Source organism: Mugil cephalus, chromosome 17 (assembly GCF_022458985.1).
Source record: "Mugil cephalus isolate CIBA_MC_2020 chromosome 17, CIBA_Mcephalus_1.1, whole genome shotgun sequence".
Classification (NCBI taxonomy): Eukaryota; Metazoa; Chordata; class Actinopteri; order Mugiliformes; family Mugilidae; genus Mugil; species Mugil cephalus.
This window is the reverse complement of record NC_061786.1, coordinates 19,370,203-19,391,416: the sequence shown is the minus strand read 5'-3', so window position 1 is coordinate 19,391,416 and position 21,214 is coordinate 19,370,203. Positions and strand designations below refer to the sequence as shown.

Sequence of the window (21,214 nt, the reverse complement as noted above, 5' to 3'; positions counted from 1 at the left end):
CTGATAGAAATCAACTAACAGTCCCAGCTATCAATTTAACATCTATTTAAGGCCTCATTACTCCCAGCTTTTGTCGGATAACTGCGTTTGGAGGTAATAATTACACATAAACCCTTATTTAGGTTCACAATGAAGTGTTATATGAACAACAGATTCATTTTCCTGAACTCCCAGCTACTCTCAATCCCCATCTTAAATGAGTGCATGAATTAATGCCAATGAGGGATAAAATAAATACAAATGAAATGATGATTTAAGAATAAACACGTATAAAATATGCACATTTAATTAAACTTCAGAAATAGACTTAAATACTACAGAGACTCAGGTTTGTCCTCCAGTGCTGCTGCATCTTTTTCATCTTCAGAGAAGTTATATTTGTCCCGGACTTATACAAACCTTGGGATTTAACATATACACCCCAATCAGCCGTAACATTAAAACAAGGAAAAGTGAAAAACATTCACACATCCTGTGACAATTTAATGTTCTGCTGGGAAACTTTTGGACCTGACATGAGACACAAGGGGGCAACAAGGAAGACCTATACAATAAAAGGAAGGTGGTCATAATGTTACGTCAGATTGGTGTTATTTAAACTGGGAAGTTGCATCCAAAGTTACACCCCATACAAACGACTTGGATTTGCAAAATGAGCTAGGTGGTCATAATGCTATGGCAGATCAGTGCATGTATATATATATATATATATATACTATATTATGTAAGAGCCAGAGTTGCTACTGTCAATATGGCGGATGAGAGGATGACAGGATTTTATTTGGCAGCTTCAGTTGGCGGATTCGAGGAGCGAATAAACAACAACAAAACCTGCGTCAACCTGTCACGAGGAGCTGCCAGCCTAAAAGCCTTGTTAGCGTGTTAGGGAGTTTCAGTCTGTCATGAAAGCATAAACGCTGCTTCCGATGCTTTCTGTAACCGCAGAGAGAAGCAGGAGCGCTCATTTTCCTAGTTGTAGAATTTTGAAGCCTTCGCGAATTTGAGTTCCTCAGAAGCGTTCGTTCAAAGAGAAGGAATATGTAGAAGAGGATGTTGGCAGCTTCAACCAGACTCTGATTGATATTTGGACGCTTTGGCCCATGGATGAAAACGCAACACTGACAAATGATTACTTCATAGATAGCAGCTTTAGTTTTAAGTTTCTGCTTTTGGTCTCCTACAAATCCTGAGGACAAAAATCTGCTTCTCCAGCTACTAAACCGTTCACTATGCTCACACTCAAGTGTCCGCCAATCAGGTTTGAGTTTTCTTGGGCAAAGTACTGAACCTGAAATTGCTATTTACCATTTACAAGCTATAGTCACAACCATTGACTGTATAAATATGGACAAAGTGTTGCATTGGTCAAACTGACGCTATTTTCCTGCTGATATGGGCGCCGCCATCTTTTGGATCCAGATTCTGAGCAGCACGATCCGAGAATGGAGCCACGAGGAGCCTTGACTCCAGCTTCACTCAAGTTTTCGTTTAATTAATACTACGCTCTGTTCTACCTCCACCAGTTACCCAGAAATGTTGGATTAAACGCTGTACTTATTTATTTTTTTACAACTCTCACAGCCCCATGGGGCTGCTTTATGGAGCAGTTGGCATGGCAACCACATCCTGTTTCTGTAACTAAAACGAAACTTATCCAAAAAATTGACACTTGAGCACTAACATTACACTAACTACCCAAAATGACTGAAACCATTCTTGGAAAAATAAATAATAATCATAAATTGATGTGTATTTTAGTGCTTTAGTTCGGCCCAAGTCCCATCCACTAACATGGAGGAGGTGGAGCTTATGACCCTATACTGCAGCCAGACACCAGGGGGAGCTCTACTTGCTTTGGCTTCACTTTAGAGGAGCTGTTCCCCCGCCCATCTTTATACCATCTATGGTCGCTGCTGTTTGATGCTGAGCAAGTAGAGCTGTTGGATTTTGGTACAAAATATGGCTGAAAGGAACAGGTTATATCAGACTAAACTCATTATTACTGAGATTCTTTACTCCCATTCTTTGTATATTTACCAGTTTCCTCCTCTCCACTCTCCACTTCCTCCTCTGCCACATCTCGGGCACCAAAGGAGGGAAGAGCTTGTTTTGAACTTTCCCTGTGAGGTTTCTGTGAGGGTTTATAACGTGCTTTTCGTCTCTTTTTAGAGATTAAAAGCCTGTAAGACACTGCTAAGACAGCCATACAAATAACAATTTCACCAAGAGCATGAACTTATGATAAAATAATGCATTTTACTAGCTGCAGTTATCAAACCAGGGAATGTATTTCTGTGTTTGCTCAACTTTTCCCAGTGTTTCGCAAAAGAATGATGACGTTTCTTGCAGCTGTACCTCCCTTTTATTAGCATTTTGATGTTACTGGCCATTTATCTGCGAACTGCAGCGCAACTCGCCCCCGGCAAACTGGAAACCACAACTAAATGAAAGGATAAAGGGGGGGAAAAAAAGAGGCTTAAAGAATCATCCAGTGCGGAAGATAATTACATGGCAGAATATGTCATTAGTGGACGGACAGAGAGAAGAAAGCTTCTCCATGTCTTTTCGGGACAACTTTTACCCTTTGACGTTTTTTTTTTTCATCAGTGTTTCACGCTCTTAAAATTAGGACAAAAAGGTCGCGCTCGACCCACGGATCTCGAGATCTCTCTGAATCTTCCGTGAAATGTCCGGCTCCCCCTGAAACCTCCCTCGCGGGGACGTGACGCTAATTAACCTGCTGGTGTTCGGAGACAGCCTATCAACGTCTTAAATCAAATACAGTCCACAGTTAATCATCATTAGCAGCTAAGTGCATTAATTGCTGTGGGCGACTTGCTTCATTATCATCAGGACCAGGCGAGCTGAAGCCAAGTGTGGTGTAAAACCCCGTTGTGGTGAGTCTGGGTGTCCGTACACTCGACAATTACCATACGTCATTTAACAAAGACCGGCACAGAAACATCTACCACTGATGAAAACCCACACAGACGGCACAAAAGAAGGAAACTGAGGCTGTATATTATCTTCTGTACCTAAAACTCTAATGTACAGGAAGGTTGTTTAGAAGAAAAGGACAGGCTGACAATCCGCTGCTCATTTGTGGACGAATGCACAGTTAAAACCCGTGGACTCCTCTACACCACCTCCTACATTAAAGAGATAATTCAGCTTCTTTCAAGTGCGTTGCATAAGGTGCTTATTCATAATCAGTGCATTAACTACTGCAGATGAGGGGTGACACAGAGTACGGTGGACGGGATCAGCAGCAAAACATATTTTAGCTATATAAAAAAAAAAAAAAAGCAAACACCTGAGACTGAAAAACAAAACTGATCTTAAATGAAATAATAAAATACCAGAAAAAACTTCCTCCAAAAGTCCACTTGATGCTTGATCCATACACCTCCATGTTAAAAAAAAATACAGCAACTTCCCAGTTTTAATTACACCAATCAGACATAACATTATGACCACCTTCCTAATATTGTTGGACAATGGACATGGGCCTTCTGAGAGTGTCCTGTGGTGTCTGGTAACAGGATGTTGTCAGTGGTTGGTCTTTTACTTGATCAGAATTTGGAGGCCAGGTCAACGCCTTGTGCTGATCTTCGTGTTTTTTTGAGTTGTTGCTAAACTGTTTTTCTCTGCATCTTGATATGGATGGTTGCTGCCATCAAGTAGGGTCATTGCTATGGGGTAGGGGGCGACTGGCCTGGTCTTGGTGGGGGCTACGTGTCTAAGTAACATCCACATGAATGAATGCCAGGTCCAAAAGTTTCCCAGCAGAACAGTGAACTAGCAGTGGTTTTAAAGTTGTGGCTGATATGAATTCCATGTCTACAATAAATAAATAAATTCAATTAAATTATGGTATGACTAAATATTATCATGCCTCCCAACAGGACTGAATTTGAATCCAAACTTACACAGTAAAACAGCAACAAGTCACAGAATAACTGATTAAATCGGTCTTATCTGACCTGTCTTCTGTGAGGTATACGCACTCTAGCATTGCCAGACCGGAGAAGGATTGTGTGCATGTAATGGATACAACGTGGTCAGAGTGTGAGTTCACAACAGGACTGACAAATGATGTATTTTGTTGTTTAGTTTAAACAAAGTGTTGGCTAATGAATGCAAAAAAAAAAAAAAAAAGCCAAAAGGGGAAGACGAACAGTCGGACGTCTTATTAGGAAAGAAGCGCGTTGTTCGATATCAAGGACATGAGGAAAGTAAACATAAATCTTTTTGTGTATTGACACCAATGTCTTTGAACGTTCCGACACACACACACAAATCTATGCACAGGCGCACAAACAAACAGAAGACGGACTTGTTGTGCAGACCGCGCGGCCCAGAGCGTCGCTGTCATCGTGCCAGCAATACAACAACGATAAGGAAGATTAACCAGAGGGATGTAATTGAAGGGGTGTAGGAGTGTGTGTGTGTGTGTTTGTGCGGAGGAGCATGGTGGGGTGCAAGTGTTCAACCGCCCGTCCTCAGATCCGTTTCGCCACATAAGAGCCCGTCCAGTCCTCCTGCGTCTGCTGCACACTTCTGGGCTCTGAGCCACATCGTCAATACGACACCACTGGTGCACACCTTCTCCATCCACCGCTCATTAGGCCAGAGTCATTATTTGACTTTTCAGGGAGGTTCGAGGCTGTAAAGCCCAGAGGAAGAGCTGGGCGGTGTTTAGTGAGGGGGGGTATGGATGTAGGGAGGGATGGAGGGAAGAGGCAGAATAGACGTGAGAACCGGCTGAAAGGGAGGCATGGCGAAAGAAAGGCGAGGAAGGAAGGAAACGGATGCACAAATTGACGAAATGCACGTTTGAAATAAATAGATGGACCGACGAAGAGACGGGAGGCGAGAGCTGCACGAGGATGAAGAAATGGATTAATTGGCGAATGGATTTATGGGGGGATCAAGAGATGGAGGGATTGACAGAAACGGGGGAGAAATGTAATACGGGAGGGACATTAAAGAGTGGGTGGAGGAGTGGAGCTGTAAAGATTTATGGACGGATGGAGAAGCAACACAAACGGATGACTGATTGAGAGATAGAGGAGGGATGGAGCTGTAATGAGATGGGAGAAGGGTAGAGCGGATGGAACAAAGGTAAACCTAAGCAGGACTAAATGCGTTACAATCCCTCTTATTCACACACACACACACGAGGTTCACATCAAACCTTCAACCCTAATTATCAACAGCAGGAAGGATGGAAGGAATACGAAGGAAAAGAAGAAGGTGTGGGCTAATAAGCGGGAGGACGGACGGATGGATGGATGCTTGTGGGGATTGGGAGGTCGGAAAATGGGAAAGAGGAAAGTGACAGATAAGAAGGAAGTGGAGCGACGGACGGACGGAGGAGTCGTCTGATGGATGGAAGAGGTACATAATGGAGGGCGAGTGGACTAAAGAGCGGGATCGGGGCTATTGACAGGTGGATGGATGGACGGATAAGGAGGGAGGAGGCTGCAAGAATGGAAGAACGTAAGGGGAAGGCCCGCGGACTCACAGCAGAGCGTACTGTACGGGAACGGATGAAGGTCAAATCTGAATGATGAGGAGCAAACAGATGAGGGGGAGGAGGGGGAGGGAGGAGGAGGGAGGGGGAGACGTTATAGGGTGGGTGAAGTGATGTATGGAAACATAACAAACAAAGACAGAGAAAAAGTGAGGAATAAATGAAGGGTTTGAGATATACACCGATCCGGTATAACATTATGACCACCTAACTAGGTCTCCGAAATAGTCGTGACTCATCTGAGTGTGTCATGTGGTGTTTGGCAATCGGTGTTGCCACGGTTACCTTGAAAAAAGTAATCTGATTACTCCTTTGATTTTTAAAGTGGGATTACACTGACTTGTCACAAGATGATCGATGTTACTCACTTATCCCGGTCATAATGTTGTGGCTGATTGGTGGATCTCGAGGGTACCTAATGTTCTGACACGCGGCGAACAGATGCATGAACATGTGGAGGGACCGAGAGCTTCTCCTCTGTTTCCGCCGTCGTCCAATCGCAGGGGGGACATTAGCTACTGTACCAAGAGTGAGTCATCATCTCTCCACGATGCACGTGTTTGCATATTTATGAAGGAATCGACGCTTGCGCTGGGCCTCCACCGTCCGCCGACGGGAATATCGGCCCAGAGGAGAGGAGAGGAGAGGAAGACAGAGGCGAACTGGGAGCTAAGACAAAGAGAGATCTCAACAACAGTCAGGGAGTTTCCTGCAGCTCAGAGTGATGCAGGAAGTAATAACGGTTCAAGGCTGAAGCTGAGCGGCCGCTGTCTCCGGCCTGCGCCAAACTATTCACACACACACACACACACACACACACACACACACACACACACACACACACTATATCGGCCCGCGAGAGAAACGGGATGACAGAGACGGATGCTTCAGCTGCCTTTATTATCTTTCAGTATGCGAGCCGTGTAACGCGTCCATCATCTTGTTACGCCGGTATCCATGTTTCTGACGGTGTGGAATTGGAAGGAGTACAAAGCGCTGAGTACACGCCATACTTCATCCCACGAGGCAGCGCCGCCGAGACCGAGCCACCCAGTCATTTAACTGAACGCCGGCTGATTCCACTCGAGCGTCCTGATGGGAGGGAAATCTCTCACGGCTGAAAAGTGGCGTTTTATCTCTAATTAAAGACGCCGTGTGCGACATTTTGACATCGATAAATCTTTACCTGTTCGTTTTGAAACAATCGGAGCGATTGCTGTGAACAAATGCAAATGCTGCGGAGGGAAATTGGCAGACGACACCAGACACGCGAGGCCTGTTGTTGAGTCTGGTGGTTTGTTTCAGGGCGGGAAAGTCTGCTGTTCTCCAGCAACAGAATAAACAGAAAGTTGATTCCTTCCAAAACGGCTTTCCTCAAAAAAAAAAAAGACCACATCATGTTTTTTTTTTCATCGTGTTATATAAACCTTAGAGTTGACTTCTGTTACCTACTGACGGCACTGGTGAAATGTAGCAGTAAATACAGCGAGAAAATGTGGATTATCAGATCAAATTAAGAACAATTAGACTCAACAATGATCCATACGAACTAGTGTGGGTTTGGAAAAGTGGATTAGCCTCAGTTTCAGTTATCTTAAGGTAATTTCAGCTATGATAAAAGATGCTAACGCTAAGAGTTTTACTGAGAAGCCATTCAGTACACGGTATCCATTGATGTCATTGCGGCCTGGGGCCACGCCCCCCTGAGTGGTAAAAACATGGTGAACTGTATCAGTAAATACACAAGACCGTAAAAAATGTGGATTATCAGATCAAATTAAGGACAATGATCCATACGAACTAGTATGGATTTGGAAAAGTGGATTAGCTTCAGTTTCAGTTAGTTTAAGTTAGTTTTAGGTCATTTCAGATAAATGTAGCTAAATAAAAGATGCTAACGCTAAGAGCTTTACTGAGACTTAACGTTAGTCATACAATACTGTAGCATTAAAAGGTTTACAAGGAGTGATTACAAGTATTCCCTTTATTGTTTTATTGTTATGTATTGTTGGAATTGAAATAGTAATTGACGGCTGTAACTACGACAAAACAACAACATCCACAAATTTACCTGACAGCCCTCCTGAACGTAACTTAAGAAGTAACTTGAGGTATAACTTCTGTTTGATATCTTCAAAAATATATCCGTCTGCTTTTCAAATCTCTTTGTTCAGCCAATCGCACAACAGCTCTTCACCTTTTTTTTTAAATTAATTTTACACTTTAGTCGCTATTAAAGCCTATAATTCAAGCTAATGCTGCTAATCTCCATGATCAACTGTCACTTTTCGCCACTCAGTGGCCGTAACCATGGAGATACCTGCTAGCTGTGACATCACGTTCATGCCCTCTGTTAGAGCAGCTTAATAAAAAAACAGTACTATTCCTGTAACAATGCTGTGATAAATAAAATACATCCAGAGCAATCGATCGTGTGTTGTGGTTCATATTTGGTTTAATGTGTGTCTGGGATGACGGCTGGTGGGGAGAGGCCTGCGAGGCCTGTGCAGTCTGCCTCGGGACACACCGGAGATGCTCCTAATCGGCCCCATATGCTGCATTTCACATGGGACAGTTCCTCATAATAACAAGAGTCTCGTTGCTCCAGCTATTTCTATCCGACTCTCTGGTGGTTTTCTATTTGTTTCTCCTTCCCTCCCTATTCTTGTTTTTCTGCAGAGTGGTTGATCACAAATGTGGTGATTTATTTTTTTTGTCTATTATTGGTATTTGTTCCAGTCACATGACATGCAGCAGCAAAAATAAATAAATAACAAATACCAAAATGGAACAAACAAAGATAAAAAATACAAGACGACCCTTTTTTATATCAGCTGTTAATTGAATGGAAAATTGGGGGCAGCTTATCTGAGGGAACTAATTGACTTTTTTAAACTATTTTTTTTTCTATTTTTCATCAACATAGAATGAACTTAATTGGAAAAGTAATTATAAACCAAGAGCCCTAAAAATGTTCCACTGAGGTGATTGTTGTCACATATGCAAGGGACGATTTCCGTCAATAAATCTAAATAACATAGACTTTACATAAATGTGTCGGAATAATTATGTTACATTATGTCACATCCTATTTCTATAGCGTCAAATAACAAACCAAAATGAAACTTATACCTATTCAAAAAAATTTTTTTTTATGTATTTTAGTGTTTTGGTCCCACCCACTAACAAGGGGGTGGAGCTTATGACCTATACTGCAGCCAGTCACCAGGGGGAGCTCTACTCGCTTTGACTTCACTTTAGAGGAGCTGTTGTCTGTCTTTATACAGTCCATGGTGTCAGTAACACCATCTTTTAAAAGATGATCTGTCTTTGGGAAGACAACCTCTAGAGCGTATTTATTTATTTTGCAGAAATTAAAGTTTTCACAGTAAACTGCATCTGTTTGGCGAAGCACCGTTTAAGCTTCTGTTAGCGGACACGTGGATTTACTCGGTACAATGGGTCCCTGTTTTTTTTTTTTCTCCATTGCAAAACATGAGGACGCACATGTTCGTGCTTCTCGGTTTTGCAGCTGACTGACTGCAGCAGTCTGACAGCACAGGATGTAAAGGAAGTGGGTTTAAAAGTCTATGTTTGATTTGATTTCTAGGCTGGTGCTACGGCTCTGTGAACCCCCACTGGCCTTCTACAAGCTGTGCAGATGTCTTCAGGTGATTCCTGGACATAATTGCTCCAATCAGATCCACCTGAGGAGGTGTTTATAACGGCCTGTAGGAAGACGCCACCTTTCAGTTACAGACTCACGTTTCCACCTGTCGCCTTTTTACCTTTTTTTTAATGACGCCTTATTTGTGTGACTCCTAGTTGCACAGTACTTGTAGCGTTTTGTAACAACAGCGCCGCCTCTCATCCACATCTCTGCTTCCCTCTATTCCGCCTCCATATTTCCCTCTGCTGTTTTTCATGCATCTCTGCCTCCCCTCCCCGTTCCCTCTCCTCCATCCCCGATCCGTCCGGTGCAGATGTCACGGCGAGCTGCCGGGCTACCTCTACTTGTTAGCAGTCTGTTTATTCTGCAGCCATCTCAGGCCTCTCTGCCGTGTCAGCAGCAGGCAATTACAGAGCAGATTACCAGCAGTGATAATGTCATCAGGCCGGACCTTCTGCAAAACACACACAAATGCACGCACAAAGCAACGGAGACACAAGTACATGAGTTCACTGCACAACACCTTCAGCGTACGCACTCACACATTCACCAGATTAGCAGGAGTGGAAACAGACATTTGACTGACAGCTGTGAAAAACCAGCACAAGGTGTTGACCTGGCGTCCAAATTCACCAGATCACTCATGTCCCTGAATACACACACACACACATATATATATATAAAATATAAATATGTTTTATACATAAATATTAGTGGTGTAACGATGCATCGCAAGACAATGCAAACGATTCAAATCAGTGGCGATGAAAAATTACTCACGATTCCCCTTTGAAACAGCAGAGGGCGTAATCTAGTTTCGACTTCGATTGATGGATGTCGTGAAATGCTGATGATCTTCTTTGTTTGTTTGTGTTATTTATTTAGTTATTTTGATGTGAGATTTGTTTTAAAGATTTTTGAAAGTTTTTTTATTTATTAAAATATGATTTCAGTTGCACTTTTAACAAGAGGACATATGCGCAGTTTACGCTAACTCAGAGAAATAAAAAGGGATTCTATAATAATTTGATAATTTGTAGTTTATGTATATATATATATATATAGTTTTTTTAAATACGCATTCAACAGCTGGGATAGGCCCCAGCTACCCCTCAAACCATAGTGAGGATAGGTGGTAGTTCTGAGTTTTTTTTTGTTTTTTCTTTGTTTTTGTTATTGTTTTTTTTTTTTTTTTTTTGTCTGAGAAATAATTAAAAGAATCTCATTCTGTCAAAAAAAATTCAGAGAAATCATATCGTTAATCCAGTATCGAAAATCGTATCGAATCGCGAGTAAAATATTTGTTGTAATCTGAATATTCTCGTCCTCTTTTGACTTTTACCATTACTCTACTTCACCAAATCGCAAAACTATTTAGTAAATGTGATTTTTTTTTTTTTTAGGTATTTCTGATGTGAAGACTTCTGTGCATCTCAAAAAAAAAAATTGACCCAAGTTTTATTTGTTATTTAAATCCATCTACGAGAACTATTACTTTGAGGGGATGAAACGTCACTCTTACATCAGGTCTCCTTATCCTTATTAGCCGAGCAGATTTCTATCCAGACGAGGAAGAAGCGTATGAAACCAGAGAGGTCAGCGGTCCACCAGGGGGACCTCTCAGTGGAGACGGACTGGACTGGAGCTGAGTTCATCAGGGAGGGAAGCGTCTCTCGGCTGCTCTCTGTGATGTATTGCGGCCACTGCGCTCGCTGATGTAACCCTGAGAGCAGATTAACGGCCCTGCTTGGCCTTTGCGAGGCGCGCAGACAGAGTCCCAGCCGCCACCGAGTCGTCTCATCGGCTTTTTTCACCGAGACACAGCCCGGAGGATCCTTCAGAAGCCCTAAATATCCACTTATCATTAATATGAGCTGAGCATTATCATCCATTCTCCACCGAGGACTGCAGCGGAAATAGCTTCCTTTTTTTTTTTTTTTTTTCTTGCGTTGTTGTTAATACTTTCATGTTTCGCCCCTGGGTGTGAGACAGCCTCCGTATGAATATTTTATCATGTGTATTTAAAGAATTTAGCTCCTAAATGAGACATCCTTCAGAGTGGTTGGTACTGCACAAACTAAACCAATGAGTCAGATGTATTAAAAAAAAAAAAAAAATTAAAAACTGAAATGTCTAATTTGAACAATGTCCTTCAGGTTATATAGATGCATAATGTATGTATCAATATGCAAAATAAACCCATTCATTCATAGATTCACCCAGGAAGCGCACAGCGTTTCATAATGTGTAGAAAATGAGGCAAATATGGGAGCAAGGCACCAATGAGATGTTCACTGTCCTCTTGTTTAGTTGCACGTGGACTTTAGGATTTAGTTCACCCTGAAGAATAAGAGAAACTGTTGTTTAACATCTGCAATGACACAGAATACAGCAGCCATCGAGGAAAGCTTTAGAGGCAGGGGATTCGTTGGTTTATTTCCCCTTATTTCATCACAAAAAGCTTTAACTGAGCTTTGTCACCTCCCAACGACAGACAACTACAGTTTCAATTAGGGGTTGGTTATTAAGAGTTAACATGATCCTACTTTTTCTTTCTTTTATCATTATTTATTCAGGGAGGCCAATTGACAGCAAACTCTGTTTTCCAATGACGCCCTGATTACAAACAATCCATCAGTACAATATACAATACATACAACATCATAGACCTGAAGGCGTTTAAGGAGTACATGAACACTCAGAGTGCACGGAATCCATGATAATATGACTGAAAGTCAACCTTTCCTACCCCAGTATTAACATTTGAGATATTGTGAGCACAAGTGGAGTAACTGAATAACTTAGGAGTAGGGATGGACATCGATAAGGTTTTATTGATACCAATGCTATTATCGATTCCCTCCTGTGAATTTTTGGTCTAGGAAAGTAGGCGTTTGTGGTTTCGTGTAAGCAACAGCAATTTTATTGAGTTTCTAAACAGGAGTTTGTGTAAGAAACATAGGAGGCTGGTGCTGCTTTGCTGAGACTTAGTGATAGTTACGCTTGTTGACTGGAGATTGGCCAACACGTGTCACTCTCAGTATTTAATACGTGCATCGTCGACAAATGCTCCATCGTGTTGGTGGTGTCGCTTGAAATTACGGTGCTGCGTAGGTTGCACGTTGTGAAGCCACACTTATAATGGACCATTACAACTTCTCTCCAACGCGTCTTCCTTGTCGTCATGTGACGCGAATGACGCGCTTCAACGTAAAGATTTTTCTTCTTTCGTTTTAGATTCGGCACGAAAGGAATCACTAAGGGGAATCGATAAGCATGAAGGGTAATGATATCTATGAACTGAACAAGTATCAAGGCGCATCTCTAGTTAAAAGTAAGTAGTTTGTTAGATAAACAGGTTGTTTGTGAAGAAAGATTTTATAAATAAAGAGTAAACAATGTTCTCTTCTCAGAGTCAGTAAAGTCCAGCTGACATTTGGCAGCGACGGGTCATGAACCCACCACCAGTAATAAATCTAATTGCCGCATGATAAACTGAACGAATCACCAAACTCTCCCAGTCTTTTGATCTGTTCTGACTGAGGTGTTGACATGATGCATTTATGTTATTCTGATTAACAGCGGAAACACCAAACATGTCCACGTAAACACAATCTCCAGAGAGCTATACTCCAGCCTAAGCTGTTTCCTCGGAGCCAGAAAACTTAATTCGCATTGAACTTGAAGCAGAATAATCAAGAAAGATGGGTTAATTCATATTTTGCCACTAGTAGTCATAGCAACACAGACACACAACCACACCGCACGCTCCTTTTCTCACCTCGCCTACCGCTGAGACGGCTAAAAATAAACAGCTTCGGTCACAATAAATCTGAATAGGAGGGGGAATCTTTAAAGAAATTAACCGTTGTAAAAATAAAAGAAAAGAAAAGAACCACCTCCTCCTGGAGAGGTAAGTGTGTCAGTGTGGAGCCTTCTCAGGGGGGGAGGGGGTTTGAGAAGGTCACCACTGACACCAACATTAATGAGAGCCCACATCGTAGGCCGGCGCCCCTGTAGGCCTTCGCCCGTGCATTAAGACAGGCCTGACACCGCGGCGTGGCGCCGGCCTGGCAGGTAGCAGGTAGGAGCTCATCCCCACGTCTCCGCGCAGAGAACAGCCCCCGCACACCTCTCAGGAACAATTACTGCTCTTCCAGCTCCTCATCACAGATGGAGAGGGCTTTCAGAGCCCCCCCCCCCTTCGCCTCCTCGCCTCTCCTCTATCTGTGGCTCATTGTCTCTTTGGTTGACCGTCTCCCATGTTTTTTTTGTTTTTTTTTTTATGCTCAGACTATTTTTGTCCCACCTCCTCCTCCTCCTCCTCCTCCTCCTCCCCCAGCTCGAAATTCAACAGTTCAATTTAAATCCATTACACCTAAGTCCCCTGACAGAGCGTGGCATCCATGGCAACCGTTACTAGACAACATCTCGCGGTGACTCTGCTTCCACGCCGAGGCCCTCGCGGTGGCAGGGAGACGACTGGAGGCGCGCGCGGAGTCTGAGAGACGCTCGTGTCGTTTGCTAAGTGACAGGTCCCGTCCTTCAACCGTGACCCCCCCCCCCCCCAACCCCAATCCAACGAGGGGGGGGCACAAAACACAACGTGAATCACATCACGCTGCCAGAATCAACCCTATTTGTATAAAAGCGTGACGCTCCCAAGCTCAGGGATGGATTTAATTTGATCACAATGCGACAGCCTTCTATTGCCACTCCTCATGCACGGCTGCCTCCATAACCTCCTATCTGCTGAGCATGATGCCGAGTAAATGTGGATAAGGATGCTGCAGCAGCAGCAGCGATGGCAGAAGTAGCCCTAGTTAAATCCTCCGTCCTTGAAGAAAGAGCAAAGACACAGTAAATCACCAGCACGCCGTCTCACGTCCTACACTAACTACAGTACAACAGCAGCAGTAATCACAGCAGAGAGACGCGTCGCTGACCTCCCTCCCCACTTAGGAGGCGGTGCTGTAAACACACGCCGCGGTCGCCGCCGTTGTCTCCATTCAGGGGAAGTTGGGCAAACAAATGCGCGCGGAAGATGAAGATGCGCGGCGAAAATATGCAAGGTTGTAATCACAATCAGGGATAATTAAAGGGACGGCGCGCGCAGAGGTTCCCACAATGGCGCTGCGTCTCGGAATTACCATTTAATTGCATGTTGATACAATCAACGCTGCTGTGACAGCTTAGCTCGCTGCTAGCAAACATGTATTCCCCCTCACTCCAAATGGAATGACACTGCAAAACAAGACATCTGGCTCTGGAAACTCTTCTTGGACAATGATTGCTGCCATCAAAGACACACACAAACTGTTGAGGTTATGAGCCATCTGGATAGGCTTTCTGCATTTTAGAAGATTTTTGATCATATTTGGAATATTTCTCTACACTAGCTATATTTAATGTGTGTGTATGTTTTCTAATATCTTTCTATCATGTGGAGTAGTAGTTTCTGGACACTTTGGACACCACCTGGTCAGCCCTCCCCTCTCGAAGGAGACGCAGAAGCATCAAACCCAGAGCGATCAGGAAACTCAACTCCTATTATCAGCCACTGACTTCCTGCTTCTAATCAAAATGTGCAATATTATGCAGAATATCCAGCATGTGCATAATACTTAACTACCTATACGTGTTTCTTTCTCATCTTTTTCCTCTCTTATTTATTACATTATTTATTTATTATCAAATTAATTCATGCATTTTATTCTTGTTTCTCAGACCATTGTACCTTCAGCTGTACCTGTCACAGTGTCATCCTGCAGACGACTGTACAATGACAATAAAGGCGCATCTCATCTAATCTGTTGCACGTGCACAAAGAATTTAGGAAATGATTTTTACTGATCTCTCTCCATATGGTCCCTATTCAGTTACTAATAATGCTAATTAAGCATTTTCCATTAAAAAGCGCACAACGGGTGAAACGTAGGGTGAATATCGTTGCGCAGACACCATGGAAACTGTGGCATCTTTTAAGAGTTATTACTGAGTGCATCGACTGATTAAGTGTTGCACCATTTATAAATATATGTACGTATTATTATGAACCGATTGTCTGTGGCAACATTGCCTTCTGTCCTGCATCTCTGCTAATGTACACTCTATAAAAAGATCACTGGATATGGATGCAGAATGCTAAATCAACAGACGAAAGCTGATAGATTGCTGCCAAAGCAAACTCAGCGTTTTCTACTGGTGCAGCTTCACATTTAAAACATTAATAACATGTCACATCCCTCTGGCCTTAGGTGGCAGTGCAGCTGTCTGTTAGTGGTTCATTGGTTTATTCTTTTGCAAAAATAAAGGAAATTATTTTATAAGTAGGAACAGCCACAGTGAGCTGTTGGATGAAGAGCTGCAGGCCATAGGCCGCTGTTGCAGAATCATGCTGTGTGCAGCATAAAATCAGATCACACCATTTGCAGAATTTTGCTTCTTTTGACTTCTGACCAAAAAAGAAAAAAAAATGTCTTGCTCTTCTTCTCCCAGACCTCTGTGACCACCATTAACTACTGGTGTTGCCAAATCAGCTTCATAAATATTCAACTTTGCCACTTTAATCATTCATCAAAGAGAGCAAAGGTAGTTTGTTGGATTCCTCCCCAGAAGAACAGTTTTAAATTCTGTTAAATTTGGAGGCATCTATAATGAGCTCTTAGATGAAGAGCTGCTTGGGGACGGAGGTAACTTCTTAAAAACAACACACGTTTGCTGGGCTAAGCAGCTCCTCGGCATGTGTGTACCCAACCACACGTACCCACCAAATTAACTGAAATCCTGAGAATTACCACTTTAATAACTCGAGCTCCCAACTTTTAAATGACAATTTCTGTATCAGAGGAAGCCCACTTATGAAGAAAGTGCATTAACTCTTCATAACCTTCATTACCATGTCACACCCTGCCTCTGACATTCTTCCCCGCGACCCCAGAAAGAAAGCAGCGGAGCTTTAATGAAGTCAGGGTCTGTGAATGCATGAATAGCGCTGGACTCCCATTTGAATTAAATCTATTCATCCGTGCCAGTGTGATTTCTCTGCGGTTCTGAGGCAACCGAAGGCCCTCTGAGTCGTGACATTTGTGCCATGGCTGGTGGAGCAGGCTGGGAGGTGAGTACCCATCTGTCTATAACCCTGACCACCAATTCCAAATCCAGCGTGACACTTGGGCTTTCAGTACAAAACGAGGACGATAAGAGGAAACAAAAAGTCTGACGTGTTTGTGGTAAAGCTTTTTTTTTTTTTTGCAGACATTTTTGCACATCTCTTGATTCAGCATTAAACCATCAAACGTGCATCCAGACTCACCGACTAAATCCTGCAGCTCACCTGTGACACCGAGTCCTCGGGGCGTATTTTATAATATTTACTTAAATCCATTTCTTGCATAGGGAATAGTATCAGTGTCAGACCATTCTAATTTCAGACGTCTCCTGACAAATTAAGGTAATCCCTCTCAGATTCCAATATTAATTGTGTCATGTGTGTTCACAGAGAGCCTCGTGCACTTTGAAAATAAGCCGAGGAGGAACTCTGAGACTTTGTTGATGAAGGGAATTAACAGATTTTTGACGCGAGGGCTGCGGCTGCTGAACCCCCACCAGGACTGATGCAAGTTCATCAGGCAGGTGTGCAATGAGCAACAAGGATCCACAGCAATTAAGAGAGGAGAAAATAACGCATCAGAGATGTTCTCTCGGGTCTCATTGCTCAAATGTCAAGGCGGTGATTCAGAGAAAGACAGTTCTCAAAGCACTGAACTGTCTTTGTCGCTAATTGACTCAATTGTAAGAGCTATTTCTGCTCTGAAACCAAACGTATTGTATTGTGTATTGTGTAAAATATTGTGTTAAACTTCAATCAAAATCAACTAAAGTCTTGATTCACATCACACATCATCAGACACTATATCGACACTAAACTGTGGCTCGGTCATTTTGTTGATGCTAAAATTTAAACCAATAAACAAACAGATTTGCTCTCACAGCATTTTAAGAATCATTTATGTGCACCGTTTTGATCAGTAGGACCTTCTGCAGACACTAGTTCGAGGCAAACTATCCTTTTGTTAAATATAACATACATAAAGCGGCATGTTAGCTTAGCTTTGAACAAAGATCGTGAACCAGTAGAGGCCGGGACAGAAAGTTAAAGTTGATGAGATGATGAGATGGTTTTGAAGTCTAGTGCGGCCGTCGCCAACATGACATTGTCTGACTCCTCTCAACTAGCAAAGATTTTATTGGAAAGTAGCCACGCCATTTATTAGCATGACTTTAAACCTTGATATAATTCAGACAGATGAGATATATAGAAATGTGCCCTCCAACGTTTTGTTTGTATCACATTGTAGCTGGTATTTCTTGGTGTAAAGGTTGGACATGTTAACATGAGATTTACTCGCTTTTGAAGCCGCCCTCAAAGGAGTAATAAAAAACACTAAAATGATCACCTACTAAAAATTGACTATTTAATACGTAAGATATAAAGTTTTAAGAAACTTAAGAAGATCTGGCAGGAGAGAAGCTCTGGTTTCAAGTCCTGGGGCTAATCGTTGCTAGCTTATTTGGCTATCAGGCTGGAGATTGATATTTAACCTACATATCTGAGGTTTTACCAATTTTTTCGTTTAACTTTCAGAAAGAAAGCGAACACATACAGTGCTAAGAAGCTAATCAGTTTAGTTATCAAAGACAAAGAAATGAGGAACATTTCCAAACTTTTTGAACTGGTTTTTGAACAAAACATTCAAACACGAACTGTTGTCAGAAACAGAATTAGCGCTGCAAATCTTCATGTTTCACCCAAACATTTTCAAACATCACACCAACAATATTATATCTGTCTCACATGAAAGGCAGACTTCAAATCGTTTACTTTGCTGCATAAAGTTTGATTAATTTTGTCATTGGTGTCATTCCATCTCTTTCATCCACCCGCCACCATTTTTTTTTTCTGCTTTCCCTGAACTTTCCCGAGCAGACTGAGCTCTGAGGGTCACGTCCCTGAGCGGCCGACCAACAGGTGGCGAGGTTTCGTGCGGGGAGCGACAGCTGTTCCCCATCGCTCACTCACCAAGGTCTCGCTGCTTCTGCCGCCAGTCGCCGAAAACAAGGGCAGAGCTCGACGGGCCTCGGGAAAAATTGACGGTAAAAGCGCCGGGAGACAACTAAAGCGGCAGGTATTAGCAGATTAGTGGCTCCTGCGTGCCATTAGCTGCGGTAATAATGGATTGCTTTGTGGGTGGTTCTGATGGTTAATGATGCGCATGATGACATAAACCCCTCGTTAAACTACATATCAGGCCTGTTATTGACTCCAATTTAATTGAGACCCACGTAAAATGTGTCATTTGATCGGCGAGTGGCATTTAATCCATAGATCGTCAGATTACCACTTCCTGCGTGTCCTTGTCCTTCTCTGCATTATCTGATTCAGAGTGTAGGAATCCACTTTTCTGGGGGGAACGCAGGGAAGCAGATGTGTCCCAAGGTTGCTGTGGGAGGTTCCACTGAACAATAAAGTAGTGTAATCCAGCCCACGCACACCTATACAGGACAAATAATGCTACGGTAGAAGCCTCATTTTTAATCTGGATGAGCTTAACCTGAAAATACATGAAAAAGGGATTGGAAAATGTAGGGCAGACGTCACGCCTCGATATTTCTACACCCTAAAACATTTTAAAGTGGATTAATTGACACGAATGAGAATTTTTAAATCAAGAAGATCATGCCTCACGACGCACACACTCTTTACTAGATTACGACGAGATTTCCTGACCTGCTGGCTCATCCAGTGGGAGATCCACAGTGCCATCTGTAATGGCTGGTGGGGATGGTGATAAGGAAATGGAGTCTTTATCTCAGCCCAATTAGGCAGCTAATTGATTCAATACCAGTCATTTAGACTTCCTCTAAGGCCAGGATTGAGCACTTCAGTCCTTCGAACAGACGGGAGGTCCCCGTGAGGGAGCGACCGGGCTTGTAGATTATAATCTGGATGGGGAACCTTTTAAATGGGTTGAAAATTACATCGCGCTCTGCATCTTTAGTGTGGGCAATCTGATACACAGTTACCGTTTTAATCTTATTATCATCACAACAATTCCAAGTTTCAAAGTTGAAAGCAATATTGTGACAATATTCATTTTATTAAACTCCATTAAACCAGCATTGCACCGGTGTCGTGGGATTTTTTTGTATTAATGTGAAGAATTGCTTCATTTATTATAGCCAAAAAACAAACAAACAAACAACAACAAAAAAAAAAAAACAACAACCAGACAATCCAATCCAATTATATCACCCATTAAAAGTTTCTCAATTGAATTTCACAGACACTTATGGCAAAGCTTTATTTTACTAGGTGTAATTGTCTAATCATTTCTTTCATAAATTCACGAAGGGAGAAATAATAATGTGTAATTTGCCTCCAATTAAAAAGGGAAAAAATAGAGACAATGCTCTGAGAACGTGAGTTTGGTTAATTACAGTGAGTTTATAAGCAGTTACAGGAAATAAAGGAAAAAAAGGAAGAGGACATTTAAAAGCTAATATATGTTTAACTGTGTGCTTGCCTGTAGATTGTGTTTCCTCTTGGTTATTGATGTGTTTTTTTTTTTTTTGTGCTTTACCTTGATTATTAATGATCCCCATTCCAGTGCATCTTATATCTCATGTTACAAACCACCGCTTTAGATTGTACCAGCAATTTATTCCATTTAATTAAGGGCACAGATTTAATCGGCCTTGCCTACACTGCACATAGCACCAAGTTACAAAGTCACCTCCAGGATCCTATGGACATTCACCTGCACATGAGTCACAAAGAAGGGAAACCTTCTGTTTTTTTTTGTTTGTTTGTTTGTTTTACTTGTTTCTATTTCTATATTTCTATCAATCTATTTATACCTGATTGTCTTATTTATCCCGATCACTTTACTCTGATCAGGCATAACATTATGGCCACCCTAGTCCTAGGATTGCGTAGGTCTCTCTTGTGCCTCAAGATGGCGGGGGATGGGGCTGGGGGGGTTGAGGGGGGGGGGGGTTGTTCTGGTCTAGATTGGTGGTACAATAAACACTAAGTAACATCCACATGGTCGAGAAGTTTCCCAGGAGAACACTGAATTATGAAGAGAAGGTCAATGTTATTTACCTCTCCTGTTAGTGGTCATAATGTTATGGCTATATTGGTGTATATGGGACACTTATACTGTGTGAACACACATGTGGGATCAGTAAAGTCACATTTCTTTACTTTGATCCACAGACTTTTATAAAAAGTATGACATACATTAATTATTATTATTTTAACATTTGTCACGGCACCATGTGAAGTTGCACATTTTTCATGAGTATCGTGTATAATATATAAACTGTTGTTTGTCAAAGAACACGCGCTGTTTTTATTTTTGATTTTAAACAAATTCATAAATTACCTTGTGTGAAATTTTGTTCAAACCGAAAAAAAAAAAAAAAAAAAAAATGAATGAAACATTTTACATACATGTGCCATATTTCGACCTACTGAATCTATACTTGCATACATTAGATAAGAACACCTCTATTTCCAGGGGTGGGGGAGGCTTTTAAGTTCTCCTGGTGCCAATCCGACTCTGCCTCTATCTCTTCCTTTTTCGCCGTTCTTAGGAAGCATTAACACTTTTCGTCTCCATACGCTGAAAGGACGAACTTCAGCTGAGGTCAAATGTGGGTTTGGCCGCTAACAAAGAGATGATAAGCTCGACTTTTAAAGCAACACACGGGCTCCTAGAGATTAATGCAGCCCGTGACCCCTGCAAAAGGGAACGTAATGAGCTCCAGGTTCAGGGGCGTTATGCTCCTGGATCCATCATGGAGAGGAAGGCGGGCATTATTCATGAGGCCATGAGATGGAGGAGACCGAGTGGAGGCTCACATGATCTGAAGCAGTAACGTCTGGTCTCACGTGGTCGTGATGGTGAACAGCCGCTCAGAGGGACGAGCCTTCAAAGTTT

General features: G+C 42.3%; 1 protein-coding gene across 2 annotated transcripts in view; it reads right to left on the bottom strand.

Moving 5' to 3' along the window:
- slc8a3 (solute carrier family 8 member 3) overlaps positions 1–21,214 on the bottom strand; it is a 118,111-nt gene that overhangs the window by 12,423 nt on the left and 84,474 nt on the right. The window lies entirely within an intron of this gene.